Source organism: Somniosus microcephalus, unplaced genomic scaffold (assembly GCF_052327205.1).
Source record: "Somniosus microcephalus isolate GS21.2 unplaced genomic scaffold, FLI_Smic_1.0 unresolved_chr2, whole genome shotgun sequence".
Classification (NCBI taxonomy): domain Eukaryota; kingdom Metazoa; phylum Chordata; class Chondrichthyes; order Squaliformes; family Somniosidae; genus Somniosus; species Somniosus microcephalus.
In genome coordinates this window covers 58,664,830-58,687,569 of record NW_028225180.1, presented here as the reverse complement: position 1 = coordinate 58,687,569, position 22,740 = coordinate 58,664,830, and the positions used below count along the sequence as shown (strand labels likewise).

The 22,740-nt window shown below is 54.1% G+C and overlaps 1 pseudogene; it reads left to right on the top strand.

The window, feature by feature from the left end:
• LOC147092699 (NACHT, LRR and PYD domains-containing protein 3-like) overlaps positions 1-22,740 on the top strand; it is a 391,278-nt pseudogene that overhangs the window by 322,328 nt on the left and 46,210 nt on the right.

Genomic DNA, 22,740 nt, shown 5'->3' with positions numbered 1-22,740 from the left:
CCGTTAGCGCCATAAGAGGGGTAGATTTCGAGCGCTAGGCACTTAGCGCCTGGGCGCAGAGCGATCTGCACCTACGCCCAACTTCAGTTGACATTTAGCGCTGGCGCAAAGTGTTTGCGCGCGCTCAGCTGCGCGCGCAGCTTATGACGTCATTTCGTCGTGCAACGCCGTTTGTGCGCCCCAAACCGGAACTTCAGTGGTGCCCGCCCAATGTGGGCATGGCGCTGTTAAGAACTGTGAAGTGGAACGCAGCAGAGGCCCTACGGGCCTCGGGGAGTGCTAATTAAAGGGCACTTAGACTGAACTATAAAGGGCAGCCATTTTGCTGCAATGACTTTAGTGCTACGGATTTCTGGACAGAAACCAAGGAAGAGACCTTACTGAATTGGGCCAACATAGGAGAGGTATTTTTGGCTTCAAGCCAGAGCTTGCAAATTTGTCTCATTGTGATTTCACTGTTTGCATGTATATTATGGGGGCTGCATTTGGTTCCAACCCTCAGTTCCAGCATTATGTGCGAAGGGCTCGCAGACGCTGTGTGAGAGGGGCAGCCATGCCTAGACACAGAGGGGCCATCAGGCGTCGGCAAAGTAGGCCTTACCCTCTCAGGGAATACTGCCAGCAGGTGTCCTATCTCACCATGACTGCCGCGCATTGTGTTAAGAGGCTGTGCTTCAGAAGGGAGGTGGTTGCAGAGATCTGCCAGCTGCTTCACAGAGATCTGCGTCCACAGCTGAAGCGCAGGACGTCTCTGTCGGTGGAAGTGAAGGTCACGGTGGCTCTGAACTTTTAAGCAAGTGGCTCCTTCCAAGCCGCTGCTGGGGACATAGTGAACATCTCCCAGTTTGCCGTGCATCACTGCATCCGGCAGGTCACCGATGCCCTTTTCGCAAGATGACACCAATTCATCTCCTTCCCCATGACCCTAGAGAGGCAGGAGCAGCATGCAGTCGGATTTTCGAGGATCGCCGACTTCCCCATGGTGCAGGGCGCCATTGACTGCACGCATGTGGCTATGCGGGCACCTATCGACAATGCCGAGGATTACCGAAACCGGAAGGGCTACCATTCCCTCAATGTACAGCTGGTGTGTGACCACAGGCAGCGCATCCTTTCTGTCAATGCCCGCTTTCCACGAAGCTGCCACGATGCATTTATCCTGTGCCAGACTACTGTGGCTGACATGTTCCAGGCACAGCCTCCCCCAAGAGGATGGCTTATCGGGGACAAAGGCTATCCTGGAGGGGCCGACTGCTGACTGCTGCAGCTGTGGCTGGGCAGCATCAGTCTCTCCAGCAGCTCGTCGCAGCTTTGCTGGGGGAGTGGCAGTGGTGGCTGCAGCAATAAGGCAAGCTGGCTGATGCCAGGCGCTCGCTGGTCGCCAGAGACACTGGCAGTCGGTCGGGCTGGCACTGCAGCAAGCGCAGCAATCTGGTGAAGCCCAGACCACTGTGCTGCAGCAGCGCGGCGGGTGCCCTTGCGATGCGTGCATGACACAGCGAGTGTGGCAGCAGTGAGTGCCCGTACTGCCCTGGTCTGTGCCTGCATCAGACCAGCCAGTGACTGCACGGCACCACTCATCAACTCTGCACTCGCTGCCTGTGCTGCCCTGAAATCGGCCCGACTCGCGTCCTGTGATGCCCTGAATTCTTCGTGACCCCTGGCCTGTGCTGCCCCGAATTGTTCGTGACCCCTGGCCTGTGCTGCCGTGAGTTTTTCTAAACCCTTGGCCTGTGAGGCCCCGACATCGGCCACACCATGAGCCAGGGACTCAAAGGCCTCAGGCAACCGTCCCACAACCCCCATGAACTCGGTGTGCCGACGATCCGAGTCCGCTGATATTTGATCAAGGAGGCGCACCTCCTGGGTGAGGACCGTCTCCGGACTGGAGGCCGGACTCTCCCTCTGGGGAGAAGGCCGCCGAGATGCCCGACCCTTCCCGTGTGGCAGGATGCCACTGGGCACAGGAGCTACACTCCCCTTCAACACTTCCCCCTCTGGGGAGAAGGCAGCCGTGCTGCCCGACCCTTCCCGCATGGCTGGACGCCACTGGGCACAGGAGCTACACCCCCCTGCAACACTTCCCCCTGGCTCTCCTCCAGGCAAGGCGTGTCCCCTCCATTGCCATCCCCTGGCACGGATGAGGGTTCCCCCGATGTGCCGCCTTCCTCTTGCTCCTCGTCGTCCTCCTCTTCCGAGGGACTGACACTCGCAGCCTCAGGGACCTCATCCTCACCAGCTGAAAGCAGGAAGGCACAAGAGTAGCTTTAGAGTGAGGACAGGGCGTCAGCGAGGGAGGCATGAGTGGTGGCATTATGCGCATTGGTCGGACAGTGGCAAAGGATGTAGATCTGAAGCGCAAGGGGAACGAGAGAGGTCCAAACGCTCATGTCCTTACCACTGGGGCCCAGCACAGGGTCGGCATCTCCAATTGCAACGGGGCCAATCACCCGGGCACCCATGAGTCGACCCACGCGCTCCTCCAGGTCACAGAGCTCCTGGAACTGTGCATGGCCTCCCCCGGTGACAGTCCGGCTCTTCAGATTCTGGGCCAGCTTGGCCTGCAAGAGAAAGGACGGCCTCTAAGTACAGTGTGCTGCCCTGTTGTTGTGTGCACTGCCTCCCATGGTGGAATAGCTTGGCCAGTGTGGTGCCCTGTTGTTGTGTGCACTGCCTCCCATGGTCGAATAGCTTGGCCAGTGTGTAAAGTGCAGAAAGTGCTATTGATGTTCATGCCAGTGCCATAGCTGCTGGAGGAGGGCTGGCCATTAGGCCTTTGAGGTCCCTTTGCCCATAATGTGAGGTGCACATGCAAGGATGAGGAGGACAATGGAAAGGGTACTCACCCTGACCAACCGAGTGAGGTCGTTAAACTTTTTCCGGCATTGGTCACCAGTCCTGGGGACATCGCTGTTGGCTGTGACCCTCTGGGCGATTTCCCTCCAGGCTCTCCTGTACAGCCTGTTGGGAGCCTTCTTGCCACTGTCCGGGCACAAGATATCTCTTCTCTTCTCCAAACCCCTAAGCAGCACCTTCAAATCATGGGCAGAGAAGCGCTGCGCTCGATCACGGGCCCTCTGCTTCATTGCTGGCACTATTTCTCTCCAACAGCAGTGTTTAGGCCTAGCTGGACGGCTGCAGTATCCAGGGCGTGGCAGCAGACCAAGTCGACCCTTCCCCCTTTAAGAGCTGGCCGGCACCAGGGTGTCTGCTGTCAATCAAAACATGACCGCACCTGCGCTGCGCCCGGCCTCGGCGGTATCAGTCTGCACCGCCAGCTTAGCGCCTAAAGATAGGGGTGCAACGCCAGTGTTACCGCTCGAGCAAACTCCTTGGCCAAAGCTACTGAATATCGGCGAAGTGGCCTCCACTTTCCGGCGGGCGCAAACTTTAGCGCCCGCCCGACTTTACCGCCCCAAAAGTGGCTATACTGAATTTCTAGGCCCAGGGCCTAGAAATTCAGTTGTGTTCGGCAGCCGTTAGCGCCATAAGAGGGGTAGATTTCGAGCGCAAGGCACTTAGCGCCCGGGCGCAGACTGATCTGCGCCTACGCCCAACTTCAGTTGACATTTAGCGCCGGCGCAAAGTATTTGCGCGCGCTCAGCTGCGCGCGCAGCCTATGACGTCATTTCGTCATGCAACGCCGTTTGTGCGCCCCAAACCAGAACTTCAGTGGCACCCGCCCAATGTGGGCGTGGCGCTGTTAAGAACTGTGAAGTGGAACGCAGCAGAGGCCCTGCGGGCCTCGGGGAGTGCTAATTAAAGGGCACTTAGACTGAACTATAAAGGGCAGCCATTTTGCTGCAATGACTTTAGCGCTACGGATTTCTGGACAGAGGCCAAGGAAGAGACCTTACTGAATTGGGCCAACAGAGGAGAGGTATTTTTGGCTTCTGGCCAGAGCTTGCAAATTTGTCTCATTGTGATTTCACTGTTTGCAAGTATATTATGGGGGCTGCATGGGTTTCCAACCCTCAGTTCCAGCATTATGTGCGAAGGGCTCGCAGACGCTGTGTGAGAGGGGCAGCCATGCCTAGACGCAGAGGGGCCATCAGGCATCGGCAACGTAGGCCTTACCCACTCAGGGAATACCGCCAGCAGGTGTCCTATCTCACCATGACTGCCGCGCATTGTGTTAAGAGGCTGCGCTTCAGAAGGGAGGTGGTTGCAGAGATCTGCCAGCTGCTTCACAGAGATCTGCGTCCACAGCTGATGTGCAGGACGTCTCTGTCGGTGGAAGTGAAGGTCACGGTGGCTCTGAACTTTTATGCAAGAGGCTCCTTCCAAGCCGCTGCTGGGGACATAGCGAACATCTCACCGTGCATCGCTGCATCCGGCAGGTCACCGATGCTCTTTCGCAAGGAGACACCAATTCATCTCCTTCCCCATGACCCTAGAGAGGCAGGAGCAGCATGCAGTCGGATTTTCGAGGATCGCCGACTTCCCCATGGTGCAGGGCGCCATTGACTGCACGCATGTGGCTATGCGGGCACCTATCGACAATGCCGAGGATTACCGAAACCGGAAGGGCTACCATTCCCTCAATGTACAGCTGGTGTGTGACCACAGGCAGCGCATCCTTTCTGTCAATGCCCGCTTTCCACGAAGCAGCCACGATGCATTTATCCTGTGCCAGACTACTGTGGCTGACATGTTCCAGGCACAGCCTCCCCCAAGAGGATGGCTTATCGGGGACAAAGGCTATCCTGGAGGGGCCGACTGCTGACTGCTGCAGCTGTGGCTGGGCAGCATCAGTCTCTCCAGCAGCTCGTCGCAGCTTTGCTGGGGGAGTGGCAGTGGTGGCTGCAGCAATAAGGCAAGCTGGCTGATGCCAGGCGCTCGCTGGTCGCCAGAGACACTGGCAGTCGGTCGGGCTGGCACTGCAGCAAGCGCAGCAATCTGGTGAAGCCCAGACCACTGTGCTGCAGCAGCGCGGCGGGTGCCCTTGCGATGCGTGCATGACACAGCGAGTGTGGCAGCAGTGAGTGCCCGTACTGCCCTGGTCTGTGCCTGCATCAGACCAGCCAGTGACTGCACGGCACCACTCATCAACTCTGCACTCGCTGCCTGTGCTGCCCTGAAATCGGCCCGACTCGCGTCCTGTGATGCCCTGAATTCTTCGTGACCCCTGGCCTGTGCTGCCCCGAATTGTTCGTGACCCCTGGCCTGTGCTGCCGTGAGTTTTTCTAAACCCTTGGCCTGTGAGGCCCCGACATCGGCCACACCATGAGCCAGGGACTCAAAGGCCTCAGGCAACCGTCCCACAACCCCCATGAACTCGGTGTGCCGACGATCCGAGTCCGCTGATATTTGATCAAGGAGGCGCACCTCCTGGGTGAGGACCGTCTCCGGACTGGAGGCCGGACTCTCCCTCTGGGGAGAAGGCCGCCGAGATGCCCGACCCTTCCCGTGTGGCAGGATGCCACTGGGCACAGGAGCTACACTCCCCTTCAACACTTCCCCCTCTGGGGAGAAGGCAGCCGTGCTGCCCGACCCTTCCCGCATGGCTGGACGCCACTGGGCACAGGAGCTACACCCCCCTGCAACACTTCCCCCTGGCTCTCCTCCAGGCAAGGCGTGTCCCCTCCATTGCCATCCCCTGGCACGGATGAGGGTTCCCCCGATGTGCCGCCTTCCTCTTGCTCCTCGTCGTCCTCCTCTTCCGAGGGACTGACACTCGCAGCCTCAGGGACCTCCTCCTCACCAGCTGAAAGCAGGAAGGCACAAGAGTAGCTTTAGAGTGAGGACAGGGCGTCAGCGAGGGAGGCATGAGTGGTGGCATTATGCGCATTGGTCGGACAGTGGCAAAGGATGTAGATCTGAAGCGCAAGGGGAACGAGAGAGGTCCAAACGCTCATGTCCTTACCACTGGGGCCCAGCAAAGGGTCGGCATCTCCAATTGCAACGGGGCCAATCACCCGGGCACCCATGAGTCGACCTACGCGCTCCTCCAGGTCACAGAGCTCCTGGAACTGTGCATGGCCTCCCCCGGTGACAGTCCGGCTCTTCAGATTCTGGGCCAGCTTGGCCTGCAAGAGAAAGGACGGCCTCTAAGTACAGTGTGCTGCCCTGTTGTTGTGTGCACTGCCTCCCATGGTGGAATAGCTTGGCCAGTGTGGTGCCCTGTTGTTGTGTGCACTGCCTCCCATGGTCGAATAGCTTGGCCAGTGTGTAAAGTGCAGAAAGTGCTATTGATGTTCATGCCAGTGCCATAGCTGCTGGAGGAGGGCTGGCCATTAGGCCTTTGAGGTCCCTTTGCCCATAATGTGAGGTGCACATGCAAGGATGAGGAGGACAATGGAAAGGGTACTCACCCTGACCAACCGAGTGAGGTCGTTAAACTTTTTCCGGCATTGGTCACCAGTCCTGGGGACATCGCTGTTGGCTGTGACCCTCTGGGCGATTTCCCTCCAGGCTCTCCTGTACAGCCTGTTGGGAGCCTTCTTGCCACTGTCCGGGCACAAGATATCTCTTCTCTTCTCCAAACCCCTAAGCAGCACCTTCAAATCATGGGCAGAGAAGCGCTGCGCTCGATCACGGGCCCTCTGCTTCATTGCTGGCACTATTTCTCTCCAACAGCAGTGTTTAGGCCTAGCTGGACGGCTGCAGTATCCAGGGCGTGGCAGCAGACCAAGTCGACCCTTCCCCCTTTAAGAGCTGGCCGGCACCAGTGTGTCTGCTGTCAATCAAAACATGACCGCACCTGCGCTGCGCCCGGCCTCGGCGGTATCAGTCTGCACCGCCAGCTTAGCGCCTAAAGATAGGGGTGCAACGCCAGTGTTACCGCTCGAGCAAACTCCTTGGCCAAAGCTACTGAATATCGGCGAAGTGGCCTCCACTTTCCGGCGGGCGCAAACTTTAGCGCCCGCCCGACTTTACCGCCCCAAAAGTGGCTATACTGAATTTCTAGGCCCAGGGCCTAGAAATTCAGTTGTGTTCGCCAGCCGTTAGCGCCATAAGAGGGGTAAATTTCGAGCGCAAGGCACTTAGCGCCCGGGCGCAGACTGATCTGCGCCTACGCCCAACTTCAGTTGACATTTAGCGCCGGCGCAAAGTATTTGCGCGCGCTCAGCTGCGCGCGCAGCCTATGACGTCATTTCGTCATGCAACGCCGTTTGTGCGCCCCAAACCAGAACTTCAGTGGCACCCGCCCAATGTGGGCGTGGCGCTGTTAAGAACTGTGAAGTGGAACGCAGCAGAGGCCCTGCGGGCCTCGGGGAGTGCTAATTAAAGGGCACTTAGACTGAACTATAAAGGGCAGCCATTTTGCTGCAATGACTTTAGCGCTACGGATTTCTGGACAGAGGCCAAGGAAGAGACCTTACTGAATTGGGCCAACAGAGGAGAGGTATTTTTGGCTTCTGGCCAGAGCTTGCAAATTTGTCTCATTGTGATTTCACTGTTTGCAAGTATATTATGGGGGCTGCATGGGTTTCCAACCCTCAGTTCCAGCATTATGTGCGAAGGGCTCGCAGACGCTGTGTGAGAGGGGCAGCCATGCCTAGACGCAGAGGGGCCATCAGGCATCGGCAACGTAGGCCTTACCCACTCAGGGAATACCGCCAGCAGGTGTCCTATCTCACCATGACTGCCACGCATTGTGTTAAGAGGCTGCGCTTCAGAAGGGAGGTGGTTGCAGAGATCTGCCAGCTGCTTCACAGAGATCTGCGTCCACAGCTGATGTGCAGGACGTCTCTGTCGGTGGAAGTGAAGGTCACGGTGGCTCTGAACTTTTATGCAAGAGGCTCCTTCCAAGCCGCTGCTGGGGACATAGCGAACATCTCACCGTGCATCGCTGCATCCGGCAGGTCACCGATGCTCTTTCGCAAGGAGACACCAATTCATCTCCTTCCCCATGACCCTAGAGAGGCAGGAGCAGCGTGCAGTCGGATTTGCGAGGATCGCCGACTTCCCTATGGTGCAGGGCGCCATTGATTGCACGCATGTGGCTATGCGGGCACCTATCGACAATGCCGAGGATTACCGCAACCGGAAGGGCTACCATTCCCTCAATGTACAGCTGGTGTGTGACCACAGGCAGCGCATCCTAGCTGTCAATGCCCGCTTTCCAGGAAGCAGCCACGATGCATTTATCCTGCGCCAGACTACTGTGGCTGACATGTTCCAGGCACAGCCTCCCCCAAGAGGATGGCTTATCGGGGACAAAGGCTATCCTTTGTGTACATGGCTCATGACCCCGCTCCGTGCGCCCAGGACCCCTGCTGAGGAGGCATACAACGAAAGCCATCAAGCCACAAGGAACATCATAGAGCAAACGATTGGCGTCCTCAAGCAACGGTTCCGCTGCCTGGATCGTTCCGGCGGATCTCTACAGTATTCGCCGGATAGACTCTCCCAGTTCGTCATCGTTTGCTGCATGCTGCACAACCTGGCTATCCGCAGGACTCAGGCACTGCCACCTCACGTTGGACCACCACCTCAGGCAGACGAGCAGGAGGACCATGAGGAGGAGGAGGAGGAGGAGGAGGAGTACCAGCCCAGGAGGGAGCCACAAGGTCCAAGGGCCGTCCATCGGCGGCTTATTGAACGACACTTCTAGGCCCCCTGTCAGGGAATGGCTTGTGGCAATGAACGCACCTGAATGCATCCACTCCGCAAGCCCTCAGCCGGTTAATGCAACAACCACTTGAAACATCACACATGGACAAGCTGAATAAATAAAAAGCTTTATTTAACAAACTCAGGGCCCTTCCCACATGAAACCCAAAAACAGACAAGACCCCCAAGAAACAGTCAAAAACATATCTCACTCCCACAAACTGGGGAGGAAAAACAAAACTTGTCCATCCAAATGGCCTTTATCCTCGGCCTTACCATGACAAACCCCCCATACAGAACACAAACACCCACATATAAAAAAACATTTCCCTTCATCTTCGGCCTTACCAAAATAAACCCCCCCCGCCATATAGAACACAAACACCTCCATATAAAAAAACATTTGGCAACACACTCTACTTTGTGTGCCGAGAGGGCGAATCTTTGTCCAGGCTTTTCCGGCCCCTGGCCGACGTGCTGCTTCGCCTCAACCTGGGCCCTGTGGGTGTTGCAAGGCTGGGGGAAGGCTCCTGAGGGGCATAATGCGTGATGGCAGATGCCCTTGGGGGTCGGCCTGGACGAGCTCCGGCCCTGGAGGGGCCGGCTGCTGACTGCTGCAGCTGTGGCTGGGCAGCATCAGTCTCTCCAGCAGCTCGTCGCAGCTTTGCTGAGGGTGTGGCAGTGGCGGGTGCAGCAATGGGGGCAAGGTGGCTGACGCCAGGCGCTCGCTGGTCGCCAGAGAAACTGGCAGTCGGCCGGGCTGGCACTGCAGCAAGCGCAGCAATCTGGTGAAGCCCAGACCACTGTGCTGCAGCAGCGCAGCGGGTGCCCTGGCGATGCGTGCGTGACACAGTGAGTGTGGCAGCAGTGAGTGCCCGTACTGCCCTGGTCTGTGCCCGCATCAGACCAGCCAGTGACTGCACGGCACCACTCATCAACTCTGCACTCGCTGCCTGTGCTGCCCTGAAATTGGCCCGACTCGCGTCCTGTGATGCCCTGAATTCTTCATGACCCCTGGCCTGTGCTGCCGCGAATTGTTCGTGACCCCTGGCCTGTGCTGCCGCGAGTTCTTCCAAACCCCTGGCCTGTGAGGCCCCGAAATCGGCCAAACTATGAGCCAGGGACTCAATGGCCTCAGGCAACCGTCCCACAACCCCCATGAACTCGGTGTGCCGACGATCCGAGTCCGCAGACATTTGATCAAGGAGGCGCACCTCCTGGGCGAGGACCGTCTCCGGACTGGAGGCCGGACTCTCCCTCTGGGGAGAAGTCCGCCGAGATGCCCGACCCTTCCTGCATGGCAGGATGCCACTGGGCACAGGAGCTACACTCCCCTGCAACACTTCCCCCCTCTGGGGAGAAGGCAGCCATGCTGCCCGACCCTTCCCGCGTGGCTGGACGCCACTGGGCACAGGAGCTACACCTCCCTGCAACACTTCCCCCTGGCTCTCCTCCAGGCAAGACGTGTCCCCTCCATTGCCATCCCCTGGCGTGTATGAGGTTTCCCCCGATGTGCCGCCTTCATCTTTCTCCTCGTCATCCTCCTCTTCCGAGGGACTGACACTCGCAGCCTCAGGGACCTCCTCCTCACCAGCTGAAAGCAGGAAGGCACAAGAGTAGCTTTAGAGTGAGGACAGGGCGTCAGCGAGGGAGGCATGAGTGGTGGCATTCTGCGCATTGGTCGGACAGTGGCAAAGGATGTAGATCTGAAGCGCAAGGGGAACGAGAGAGGTCCAAACGCTCATGTCCTTACCATTGGGGCCCAGAACAGGGTCGGCATCTCCAATTGCAACGGGGCCAATCACCCGGGCACCCATGAGTCGACCCACGCGCTCCTCCAGGTCACTGAGCTCCTGGAACTGGGCACGGCCTCCCCCGGTGACAGTCCGGCCCCTCAGATTCTGGGCCAGCTTGGCCTGCAAGAGAAAGGACGGCCTCTAAGTACAGTGTGGTGCCCTGTTGTTGTGTGCACTGCCTCCCATGGTGGAATAGCTTGGCCAGTGTGGTGCCCTGTTGTTGTGTGCACTGCCTCCCATGGTCGAATAGCTTGGCCAGTGTGTAAAATGCAGAAAGTGCTATTGATGTTCATGCCAGTGCCATAGCTGCTGGAGGAGGGCTGGCCATTAGGGCTTTGAGGTCCCTTTGCCCATAATGTGAGGTGCACATGCAAGGATGAGGAGGACAATGGAAAGGGTACTCACCCTGACCAACCGAGTGAGGTCGTTAAACTTTTTCCGGCATTGGTCACCAGTCCTGGGGACATCGCTGTTGGCTGTGACCCTCTGGGTGATTTCCCTCCAGGCTCTCCTGTACAGCCTCTTGGTAGCCTTCTTGCCACTGTCCGGGCACAAGATATCTCTTCTCTTCTCCAAACCCCTAAGCAGCACCTTCAAATCATGGGCAGAGAAGCTCTGCGCTCGCTCACGGGCCCTCTGCATCGTTGCTGGCGCTATTTCTCTCCAGCAGCAGTGTTTAAGCCTAGCTGGAGGGCTGCAGTATCCAGGGCGTGGCAGCAGACCAAGTCGACCCTACCCCCCTTAAGAGCTGGTCGGCGCCAGGGTGTCTGCTGTCAATCAAAACACGACCGCACCTGCGCTGCGCCCGGCCTCGGCGGTATCAGTCTGCACCGCCGGCTTCGCACCTAAAGATAGGGGTGCAACGCCAGTTTTAGCGCTCGAGCAAACTCCTTGGCCAAAGCTACTGAATATCGGCGAAGTGGCCTCCACTTTCCGGCGGGCGCAAACTTTAGCGCCCGCCCGACTTTACCGCCCCAAAAGTGGCTATACTGAATTTCTAGGCCCATGGCCTAGAAATTCCGTATAGCCTCGTTTGGGGTGCTAGTCCTGGCGATACGCATAGTTTAGCGCCAGGCGCAATTTGGCGCCACCTAGCGCGATATTGAGTTGCAGCGCCCCTAACGGTGATTGCGGTGCTAAATCAGGCACTGCACGCTACTCTTAAGGTGCTAACCCGGCGGCGCAAACCAATTTCGCGGCGGCGGGGTGCAGCAAGTGTGCTGTCAATAATCTCTTTCCCTGAGACACAGTGGCGCCGGCCAGCTCTTAAAGGGGCAGGTCAATTGGCATCACCAGACACACTCACTGCCTTGTAGGCCTTCAAAGCAGTGGGAGCCTACCTGTGGCGCACCAGCCGAGCAAGACATTTTTTTTTTTTTTTTGTTTGTTTTTTGTTACAGCTCAGAAAGAGGCCCTTCGGTCCATCGTGTCTGCGCCGCCCATCCATCCCTATCCAGTCTAATCCCATTTGCCAGCATTTGGTCCATAGCCTTGTATGCAATGGCATTTCAAGTGCTCATCCAAATGCTTCTTGAATGTTGTGAGGGCTCCTGCCTCCACCGCCCTTTCAGGCATTGAGTTCCACATTCCAACCACCCTCTGGGTGAAAAATTTCCTCTTCAAATCCCCTCTAAATCTCCTGCCCCTTACCCTGAATCTATGCCCCCTTGTTATTGACCCCCCCACGAAGGGGAAAAGTTCCCCTTTATCTACCCTATCTATGCCCCTCATTATTTTGTACACCTCCATCAGGTCCCCCCTCAGCCTTCTCTGCTCCAAGGAAAACAACTCCAGCCTGTCCAGTCTCTCTTCATAGCTGAGGCGCTCCATCCCAGGTAACATCCTGGTGAATCTTCTCTGCACCCTCTCCAAAGCAATCACATCCTTCCTATAGTGAGGCGACCAGAACTGCACACAGTACTCCAGCTGTGGCCTCACCAGCGTTTTGTACAGCTCCATCATAACCTCCCTGCTCTTATATTCTATGCCTCGGCTAATGAAGGCAAGTATCCCATATGCCTTTTTAACCACCTTATCTACCTGCTCCGCTGCCTTCAGGGATCTATGTACATGTACACCAAGGTCCCTCTGACCCTCTGTGCTTTCTAGGGTCCTACCACTCATTGTGTATTCCCTTGCCTTATTTGTCCGTCCAAAATGCATCACCTCGCACTTTTCAGGGTTAAATTCCATTTGCCACTTTTCCGCCCATCTGACCAACCCGTTTATATCGTCCTGTAGCCGGAGGCTTTCCTCCTCGCAATTTACCACCCCACCAATTTTCGTGTCATTTGCGAACTTACTGATCATACCTTTTACATTCTCATCCATATCATTTATGTAGATCACAAACAATAAGGGACCCAGCACCGATCCCTGAGGTACCCCACTGGACAGAGGCTTCCAGTCACAAAAGCAACCTTCGAGCATCACCCTCTGCCTCCTGCCACTCAGCCAGTTTAGGATCCAACGCGCCAAGGCACCCTGGATCCCATGGGCTCATGGAAAGGGTGCGGCAGCGGGCAGAATACCACACTGCTGGGGCATTGGATGCTTTGGTTGGCACAGTGGAATCAAGGCCAAGGAAGATGGTCAGAATGTGATTTATGTTTTGGATAGTCTCTCGGGTGTGAGAGCCAGTTATGTGTCAGTGTATTAGTTTTGCTTTCTGTTGCCATAGCTTTCTAATGTTTGAAGGATCCAGATTTTGTGTAATGAAACACTTTCTTCATTTACAATGGCCATACCTGCTATTTACATGCATCTTGCCCTTCACAGGCTTGGGGGTATCAGACCGCTTCCATTCCTGTTCTTGGAATGGCAGCAAGCATTCCGTGAGAGAGGCCTAAAAGCTACTTCTGATCAGCCTCTGACGCGCAGCCTGAGAAGAGCCGCTCGTGTAGAAGTTCAGGCCAGCAGCCATCTTCTCAGCCACCGACAGAGATGTCCTGCACCTTATCTGAGGCTGCAGATCTGGCTGAAGCAGCTGGCACAGCTCAGTCACCAGCTCCTTTCTAAATCGCAGCCTTCTGACACACTGCTCCTCTGGCATGTTCATGTAGGAAAACTGCTGTCGGATAACCCTGCCAGCGTAAGGTCTGCTGTGGCGACATCTGTTGGCCCTCCTCCGTCTGGCCATGTATGTCCCCCTCAGGCAGCGTCTCAGTGCCCTTTCCAGATGATTCAGCAGCAGGACGTTCCCCTTCCAATGCAGCCCCCATAATAAGTGCCCACAGGAAGGTTCCCCATTGTCAAGGCTCACCAACAGCAAGGTGATGGTCAGAAGGCTGAAGATCGTCTGCCTGCACTGGCTCAGTGGTCAAATGGCTCTCATTGTGCAGCTCAGCAACACTTTGCATCTCTCGAGGAAGTTGTGATACAAAAATGGCTGCCGCTTTTAAACCACACCAGTCCCCTTTAAATAACGCTTCTCCAGCCCGAGAGCGACTTGGTAAGGCTCAGGTAAGCTGTCACTATTAGTGCCAGGCGCTATGGATGGGGGCGCCACTGAATTTCCAGTCCGGGGTGCCCAAAAAGCATTGCACACTCAAATGACATCATAATCAGCCTGCGCCCATGAGCGGGCGCTAAGATTTAGCGCCGGCGCTAAATGCATGCTCGATATGGGGCAAGGTGCTAGGCGCCTTGCACCCACCCGGAAATTGGCCAATGCCCCACTTCTCGACCTCTTTAGGCGTTAATCAGTGGCGCAACCAACCGAATTTCTCCCCCCAGGCCTAGAAATTCGGTATAGCCGCGTTTGGGGCGCTAGTCCTGGTGATGCGCAAAGTTTAGCGCCAGGCGCAATTTAGCGCCACCTAGCGCGATATGGGGTTGCAGCGACCCTAAAGGTGATTGCGGCGGTAAATCAGGCGCTGCATGCTGCTCTTAAGGTGCTAACCCGGTGGCGCAAACCAATTTCGCGGCGGCGGGGAACAGCAAGGGTGCTGTCAGTAATCACTTTCCCTGAGACACACTGGTGCCAGCCAGCTCTTAAAGGGGCAGGTCAGTTGGCAACACCAGACACACTGGCCTAGAAATTCGGTTTTGGCGCAGCGAGGGCTTTAGCACCGGAAGTTAGTGCCGGCGCTAAGTCCCCCTGCACGCGCCAAAAATTCAGTAGCACCGCGCCCAAACGGCTGCCGGCGCTACTGAGGGGACTCAGCGCCTCAAAACAGGCGCCACGCGCCGCATTGCGGCGCTATTCCGCTGCGGCAGGCTCGGGAAGTGCAGGCCTCCTCCTTCCGTTAAGGAGGAGCTGCCTGCACCCGGCCGCGGCCCGCGATAATCTTTTTAAAAATGAGCCCGGCACCTCGGACAAGTGCCGGGCTTGCATCTGTTCCGGGGGCGGGGGAGGAAGTCCGGGGAGGGAGCTGCGGCCAGGCGGCCAGCGGGAAAGCGGCCGGCCGCCGCGGGGCCTTTAATGCGCTGGCGCAAAGTTCTGCAAGGCACCTCTGCCAGAACGTTGCTTGCGGCTGCCACGGGCGAGGCGGCCGCAACTCAATTTCCGAGTTCGGGCGGGTTACCATGGCAACCGGGACGCTGTGCACACCGATGACGTCATCGGTGCCGGCGCAGCGCTACCGGCCTAACGCCGATTTAGGGCCCCTGTCAATTTCTAAACTGGCCATAACTTCGGCGCTAGGCCCTCTAGCGCCTCAAAAGCGGCGCTAAGGCCAGTGAATTTCTAGGCCACTCAATGCCTTGTAGGCCTTCAAAGCGGTGGGAGCCTACTGTGGCGCACCAGCCTAGGAAGACATGGAAAGGGTGAGGCAGAGGGCGGAATGCCTCACTGATGGGGCATTGGATGCTTTGGTTGGTGCAGTGGAATCAAGGCCCAGGAAGATGGTCAGAATGTGATTTATTTTTTGGACAGTCTCCCGGTTAAGAGAGTTGTTATGTGTCAGTGTATTAGTTTTGCTTTCTGTTGCCATAGCTTTCTCATGTTTGAAGGAACCACATTTTGTGTAATAAAACACTTTCTTCATTTACAATGGCCATGCCTGCTATTTATATGCATCTTGCCCTTCACAAGCTTGGGGGTATCAGACCGGTTCCATTCCTGTTCTTGGAATGGCAGCAAGCATTCCGTGAGAGGGGCCTAGAAGTTACTTCTGATCAGACTCTGACGCGCAGCCTGAGAAGAGCCGCTCGCGTAGAAGTTCAGGCTAGCAGCCATCTTCTCAGCCGCCGAAAGAGATGTCCTGCACCTTATCTGAGGCTGCAGATCTGGCTGAAGCAGCTGGCACAGCTCAGTCACCACCTCCTTTCTAAATCGCAGCCTTCTGACACACTGCTCCTCCGGCATGTTCATGTAGGAAAACTGCTGTCAGACAACCCTGCCAGCGTAAGGTCTGCTGTGGCGACGTCTGTTGGCCCTCCTCCGTCTGGCCATGCCCACCCCCCTCTCCCAGCGTCTCAGTGCCCTTTCCAGATGATTCAGCAGCAGGACGTTCCCCTCCAATGCAGCCCCCATAATAAGTGCCCACAGGAAGGTTCCCCGTTGTCAAGGCTCACCAACAGCAAGGTGATGGTCAGAAGGCTGAAGATCGTCTGCCTGCACTGGCTCAGTAGTCAAATGGCTCTCAGTGTGCAGCTCAGCAACTCTTTGTAGCTCTCGAGGGAGTTGTGATCCAACAATGCCTGCTGCTTTTAAACCACACCAGTCCCCTTTAAATAACGCTCCTCCAGCCCGAGAGTGACTTGGTAAGGCCCAGGTAAGCTGTCACTATTAGCCCCAGGCGCTACGGAGGGGGGCACCATTGAATTTCCAGTCCGGGGTGCCCATAAGGCATTGCACACTCAAATGACATCATAATCAGCCTGCGCCCATGAGCGGGCGCTAAGATTTAGCGCCGGCGCTAAATGCATGCTCAATATGGGGTGAGGCACTAGGCACCTTGTGCCCGCCCGGAAGTTGGCTAACGCCCCACTTCTCGGCCTCCTTAGGCGTTAATCGGTTGCGCAACCAACCGAATTTCTCCCCCATAGTTCCTAACCATGTAATAAACGATAAATGTACTTGAATGCTATTTACAGAAGCAGACCTTTAGCGTGTGAGAATGCATTTGGAAGTATAATTCTGTTAACCAGCAAAGGATGGCCAAAAATTGTTAAAAAGGGAGAAAATAGAATGAGAGTACACCAGCAAGAAACATTAATAAAATTGCAGGAGCTTCTAAAAGTATGTAAACATGAAGAGATTAGCAAAAGTAAGCATTGGTCGTTTACAGGTTGAGACAGGAGAAATTATAATGGGAAATAAGGAAATGGCAGAGACTTCAAACAAATATTTTGTATCTGTCTTCACAGTAGAAGACACATATAGCATACCAAAAATAGCGGGAACCAAGGGGCTAATGAGAATAATTAAGTTATTAATAACAGTCGAGAAAAAAAGTACTTGAGAAACTAATGGGACTAAAAGCTGACAAACCCCCTGGGCCTGACGGCCTGCATCCTAGGGTTCTAAAAGAGGTGGCTGCAGAGATAGTGGATGCATTGGTTGCGATCTTCCAAAATTCCCTAGATTCTGGAACAGTCCCAGCAGATTGGAAGGTAAAAAATGTAACCTCGCTATTCAAGAAAGGGGGAAGAGAGAAAGCAGGGAACTACAGGCCAGTGAGCCCGACGTCAGGAAAATGCTGGAATCTATTATTAAGGGATTGGTAAGAGGGCACTTAGAAAATCATAATATGATTAGGCAGAGTCAACATGGTTTAATGAAGGGGAAATCATGCTTAAACAACTTTCGTGTTTTTTGAGAATGCAACTAGCTGGGTAGATATAGGGGAACCGGTGGGTGTAATATATTTGGATTGCAAAAGGCATTTGATAAGGTGCCACATATAAGGTTGCTTCGTAAGATAAGGGCTCATGTGGTTGAGGGTAATATATTAGCTACAAGGACAGGTTGGAGAAGCTAGATTTGTTTTCATTAGAGCAAAGGAGGTTGAGGGGTGATGTGATAGAGGTGTACAAGATTATGATGGGTTAGGATAGGCTAGGCGGGGAAAGGCTGCTCCCACTAATGGATGGTACAAGGACAAGGGGACACAGATTTAAGGTTTGAGGCAAGAGATACAAAAAATCCCGGAAATAGTGGAGAACCAAGGGTCCAGCGAGAATGAGGAACGGAAAAAAGTTAGTAATAGTAAACAAATAGTACTGGAGAAATTAATGGGACTGAAAGCCGATAAATTCCCTGGACCTGTTGGTCTACATCCTAGGGTTTTGAAAGAGGTGTCTATAGAGCTGGTAGGTGCATTGGTTGTCATTTTCCAAAATTCCAGTTTCTAGAACGGTTCCCGCGGATTGGAAGGTAGCAAATGTAACCCCATGATTTAAGGAGGGAGAGAGAAAACGGGGAATTACAGACCAGTTAACCTGGCATCAGTAGCAGGGAAAATGCTAGAATCTATTATTAAGGACGTAGCAACAGAGCACTTAGAAAATAATAATAGGATTTGGCAGAGTCAACACGGATTTATGAAACGGAATTTGTGTTTTACAAATCTTAGAGTGCTTTGAGGTTGTAACTAACAATAGATAAGGGGGAACCAGTGGATGTGGGGTATTTGGATTTTCAGAAGGCATTCAATAAGGTACCACACAAGGGGTTAGTAAACAAAATTAGGGCTCTTGGGATTGGGTGTAATATACTAGCTTGGATTGAGGATTGGTTAACTGACAGAAAACAGAGAGTAGGAATAAACGGGTCATTTTCTGATTGGCAGGCTGTAACTAGTGGGGTACCACAAGGATCAGTGCTTGGGCCTCAGCTATTCACAATCTCCATCAATGATTTGGATGAGTCGACCAAAAAGTAATATATCCAAGGTTGCTGATGATACAAAGCTGGGTGGGAATATAAGTTGTGAGGAGGATGCAAGGAGGCTTGAAGGTGATATAGACAGACTAAGTGAGTGGGCAAGAATATGGCAAATGGAATATAACGTGGAGAAATGAAAAGTTCTCCACTTTGGTCGGAAAAATAGAAAAGCAAAGTATTTTTAAATGTTGAGAGATTGGGAAATGTTGGTGTTCAGAGGGACCTGGGTGTTCTTGTACACAAATCACTGAAAGTTAACATGCAGGTACAGCAAGCAATTAGTACGTTGGCCTTTATCATAAGAGGATTTGATTATAAGAGTAAAGGCGTCTTACTACAATTAGATAGGGCCTGGTGAGACTACACCCGGAGTATTGTGTACCGTTTGGGACTCCTTACCCAAGGAAGGATATACATGCCATAGAATCATAGAAATCTAGAGCACAGAAGGAGGCCATTCGGCCCATCATGTCCATGCCGGCCGACAAAGAGCTATCCTCCTTAATCCCACTTTCCAGCACTTCGTCCGTAGTCTTGTAGGTGACTGCACTTCAAGTGCATAATCCAAGTACAGGTAGACTATCCTTTATCCGAAAACCTCGGGACCAGCCGTGTTTCGGTTTTCGGAGAATTTCGGATTTCGGAAGGTGGGTCGGTGGGGGTCCGTGGGGGGTTCGGCGGGGGTCCGCGGTGGGGTCCGCGGGGGTCGGGGGTCCGCGGAGGGGTCGGCGGGGGTCGGAGCCGGCGGGGTCCGGGGGGGGGGTCGGCGGGGGTCGGGGTCGGCGCGGGGGTCCGCGGGGGGGGTCCGCGGGGGGTCGTGCGCACGACTTACGCTGACGCTCAGCGTAAGTCGGCGGGGGCCGGGGTCAGCGGGGGTCCGCGGGGGGGTCGGCGCGGGTCAGGGCCGGCGGGGGGGACGGCGGGGGTCCGCGGGGGGTCCGTGGGGGGTTGTGCGCACGACTTACGCTGATGCTCAGCGTAAGTCGGCGGGGGTCGGGGTCAGAGGGGGTCCGCGGGGTGGTCGGGGCCGGCGGGGGGGTCAGGGGGGTCCGCGGGGGGGTCCGCGGGGGGTCGTGCGCACGACTTACGCTGAACGAAAAAAACTTCGGTTTTAGAGGGTTTCGGTTTTCGGAAGTTCGGATAAAGGGTAGTCTACCTGTACTTTTAAAAATGTGCTGAGGGTCTCTGCCTCTACCACCATTTCAGGCAGTGAGTTCCAGACCCCATCACCATCTCCTCAAATCCCCTCTAAACTTCCGACCAATTGCTTTAAATCTATGCCCCCTGGTTATTGACCCTTCTGCTAAGGGAAATCGTTCCTTTCTATCCACTCTATCTGGGCCCCTCAAAGAAAACAACCCATACCTCGCCACTCTTTGCACATAGCTAAAATTCTCCAGTCCAGGAAATATCCTCGTAAATCTCCTCTGTACCCTCACTGGCGCAATCACATCTTTCCTGCAATGTGGTGACCAGAACTGCACGCAGTACTCTAGCCGAGGCCTAACTAACGTTTTATGCAGATCAAGCATCACCTCCCTGCTCTTATATTCTATGCCTTGGCTAATAAAGGCATATGCTTTCTTAACCACCTTATCTACCTGTCCTGCTACCTTTAGGGATCTGTGGACATGCACTCCAAGGTCCCTCTGTTCCCCTGCACTTATGAGTCCCACCATTTATTGTGCATTATCTTGCCTTGTTAGCCCTCCCCAAATGTATTACCTCGCACTTCTCCAGAATTCCATTTGCCCTTGTTCTGCCCACCTGACCAGTCCATTGATATCTTCCTGCAGTCTAAAGCTTTCTTCTTCATTATCCACCGCACTGCCAATTTTTGCATCATCTGCAAACTTCTTAATCATACCCACTATATTCAAGTCAAAATCATTGACATATATCACAAAAAGCAAGGGACCTAGTACTGAGCCCTGCAGGACCCCACTGGAAGCAGCCTTCCAGTTACAAAAACATCCATTGGCCATAACATTGTTGCTTCATACTTCTGAGCTTTTACTTTCGTGACCAGTCTGCCATGTGGGACCTTATCAAAAGCCTTGCTAAAATCCATATACATTACATGAAACGCATACCCTCATTGACCCTCCTTGTTACCTCCTCAAACAATTCAATCAATTTAGTCAGACATGACCGCCCCTTAACAAATCCATGCTGACAGCCCTTGATTAATCTGTGTCTTTCTAAATAAAGATTTATCCTGTTCCTCAGAACATTTTCCAATCACTTTCCCACTACCGAGGTTAGGCTGACTGGCCTGTAATTACACGGTCTATCCCTTTTTAAACAACGGTTCCACGTTAGTGGTTATCCACTCCTCTGGCACCATACCTGTGGCCACACAGGATTAGAAAATGATTGTCAGAGCCTCTGCTTCTTCCTCCCTTAAAGGGAGTACAACGAAGGTTCACCAGACTGGTTCATGGGATGAGGGAAATTGTCGAATGAGGAGAGATTGAGTAGACTAGGCCTATATTCTCTAGAGTTTAGAAGAATGAGAGGTGATCTCATTGAAAGATACAAAGTTCTTACAAGGCTTGACTGGGTAGATGCAGGGAGAATGTTACCCCTGGCTGGGGAGAATAGAACCAGGGGTCACAGTCTCAGAATAAGGGGTCAGCCATTTAGGACTGAGATGAGGAGAAATTTCTTCACAGAGGGTGGAGGAGGCTCAGTCGTTGAGTACATTCAAGACAGAGATCGATAGATTTTTGAATATTAAGGGAATCAAGGGCTATGGGGATAGTGTAGGAAAGTGGAGATGAGGTAATAGATCAGCCGTGATCTTATTGAATGGCAGAGCAGGCTTCAAGGGTCAAATGGCCTCCTCCTTCTCTTATTTCCTATGTTCTTAAAGAAGTGAGTTTTATGCTGCTCTTACAGGAGGAGAGGGAGGCAGAGAGGTTCAGGTGCAGAATTTCAGAGCTGAGACAGCTGAAGGCAAGGCCGCCACCATTGGGATTGGAAGAGGGTGAAATGCACAAGAGACCAGAATCGGAGGAACAGCGAGATCTTGGAGGTGGGGGAGTGTAGGACTGGAGGAGGTTACAGAGACTGGAAGGGACAAGACCATGAAGGGGTTTAAATGAAGATGAGAGTTTTAATTTGGCGGTGCTGGGGGACCGGGAGCCAATGTAGGTTCACAAGGACAGGGGTGATCGTTGAGCAGGGTTCCTGATGCATTTAAATTTACGGAGGGTGAAAGGATCAACGCCGACCCGGAGAGCACTGGGAAATTCGAGTCTCCAGGTGATAAAAGTGTGGATGAGGCTTTCAGCAGCAGATTGGTTGAAGCAGGGACGAAAATGGCTGATGTTACGGAGGTGGAAGTTGGCGGTCTTTGAGCTGGAGAGAATATCGGGTCAGAAGCTCAGCTCGGCGTCAGATAGAACGCTGCAGTAGTGAACAGTATCCTTAAATCTGAGACACTGATTGGGACAGGGAGGGAATCATTGGAGAGGGAACAGAATTCCTGGCAGCTGCCGAAGACCATGGTCTTTGGTCTTCGCAATGTTTAATTGGAGGAATGTGTAGCTCATCTCAAATGGATGTCGTTCAAGCAGCGTTAGAAAGGAGAGGCAGTGGAGGGTTCGAGAGAGGTCGTGGAGAGGTACAGCAGAGTGTTGTTAGGGTACATGTGAAAGCTGAACACTTGTCTTCGGATAATGTCGCCAAAGGGCAGCACGTAGATGAGAAATAGGAGGGGGCGAGGGGAGATCAACGGGGGACTCCAGAACTAACAGAGCAGGAGAGGGAAGAGAAGCTGTTGATGGAGTTTCTCTGGGTACGACTGGATGGGTAAAAGTGGAACCAAGTGAGGACAGTCCCACTGAGCTGGACAATGGATGAGAGGCATTGGAGGATGTTGTGCTCGACCGTGTCAAAGACTGCAGAGGTCGAGAAGAATGAGGAGTGATAGTTTACTATGGTCACAGTCTTAGAATGTGTCAATTGGGACTTTGGCTATTGCCATTTCAGGGCTGTGGAAGGAGCGGAAACACAATTGGAGAGATTCAGAGATGAAGCTGTGAAAAAGATGGGCAGAGATTCGGGAGGTGACAAAACATTGAGGAAAGGCAGGCTGGAGATGGAGATACGCATGTCGAACTCTTCACCCACATGTCAAACTGGGCGAATCTCTGATCAAACCCTCTCCTCTGAAAGACGCAAGTCTCATTGAATGTTACAGGAACAGTTAAACTCATTTCACTTTTACAGAATATTCCACGTGCTCTGGCTGGGCGGCTGGAATCTCCCAGTTCCACCAGAGGGGTTTGCTTGTTGCAGGCTACAGAATAAGACCAAAGCTCGCTTTGTACCAAACTGTCTGAGAAAATGTGGTATCGTCACTTCCTGTTTTACATAGAATTAACAGCAGAGAAACAGGCTATTCAGCCCAAGTGATCTGTGCCGGTGTTTATGGTCCACACGAGCCTGCTGCCGCCGCTCTTATTCTACATTTGGACAAAGAAGTAGGTTTTAAGGAGCGTCTTAAAGGAGCAGAGAGAGGTAGAGACGTTTAAAGAGGGAATTCCA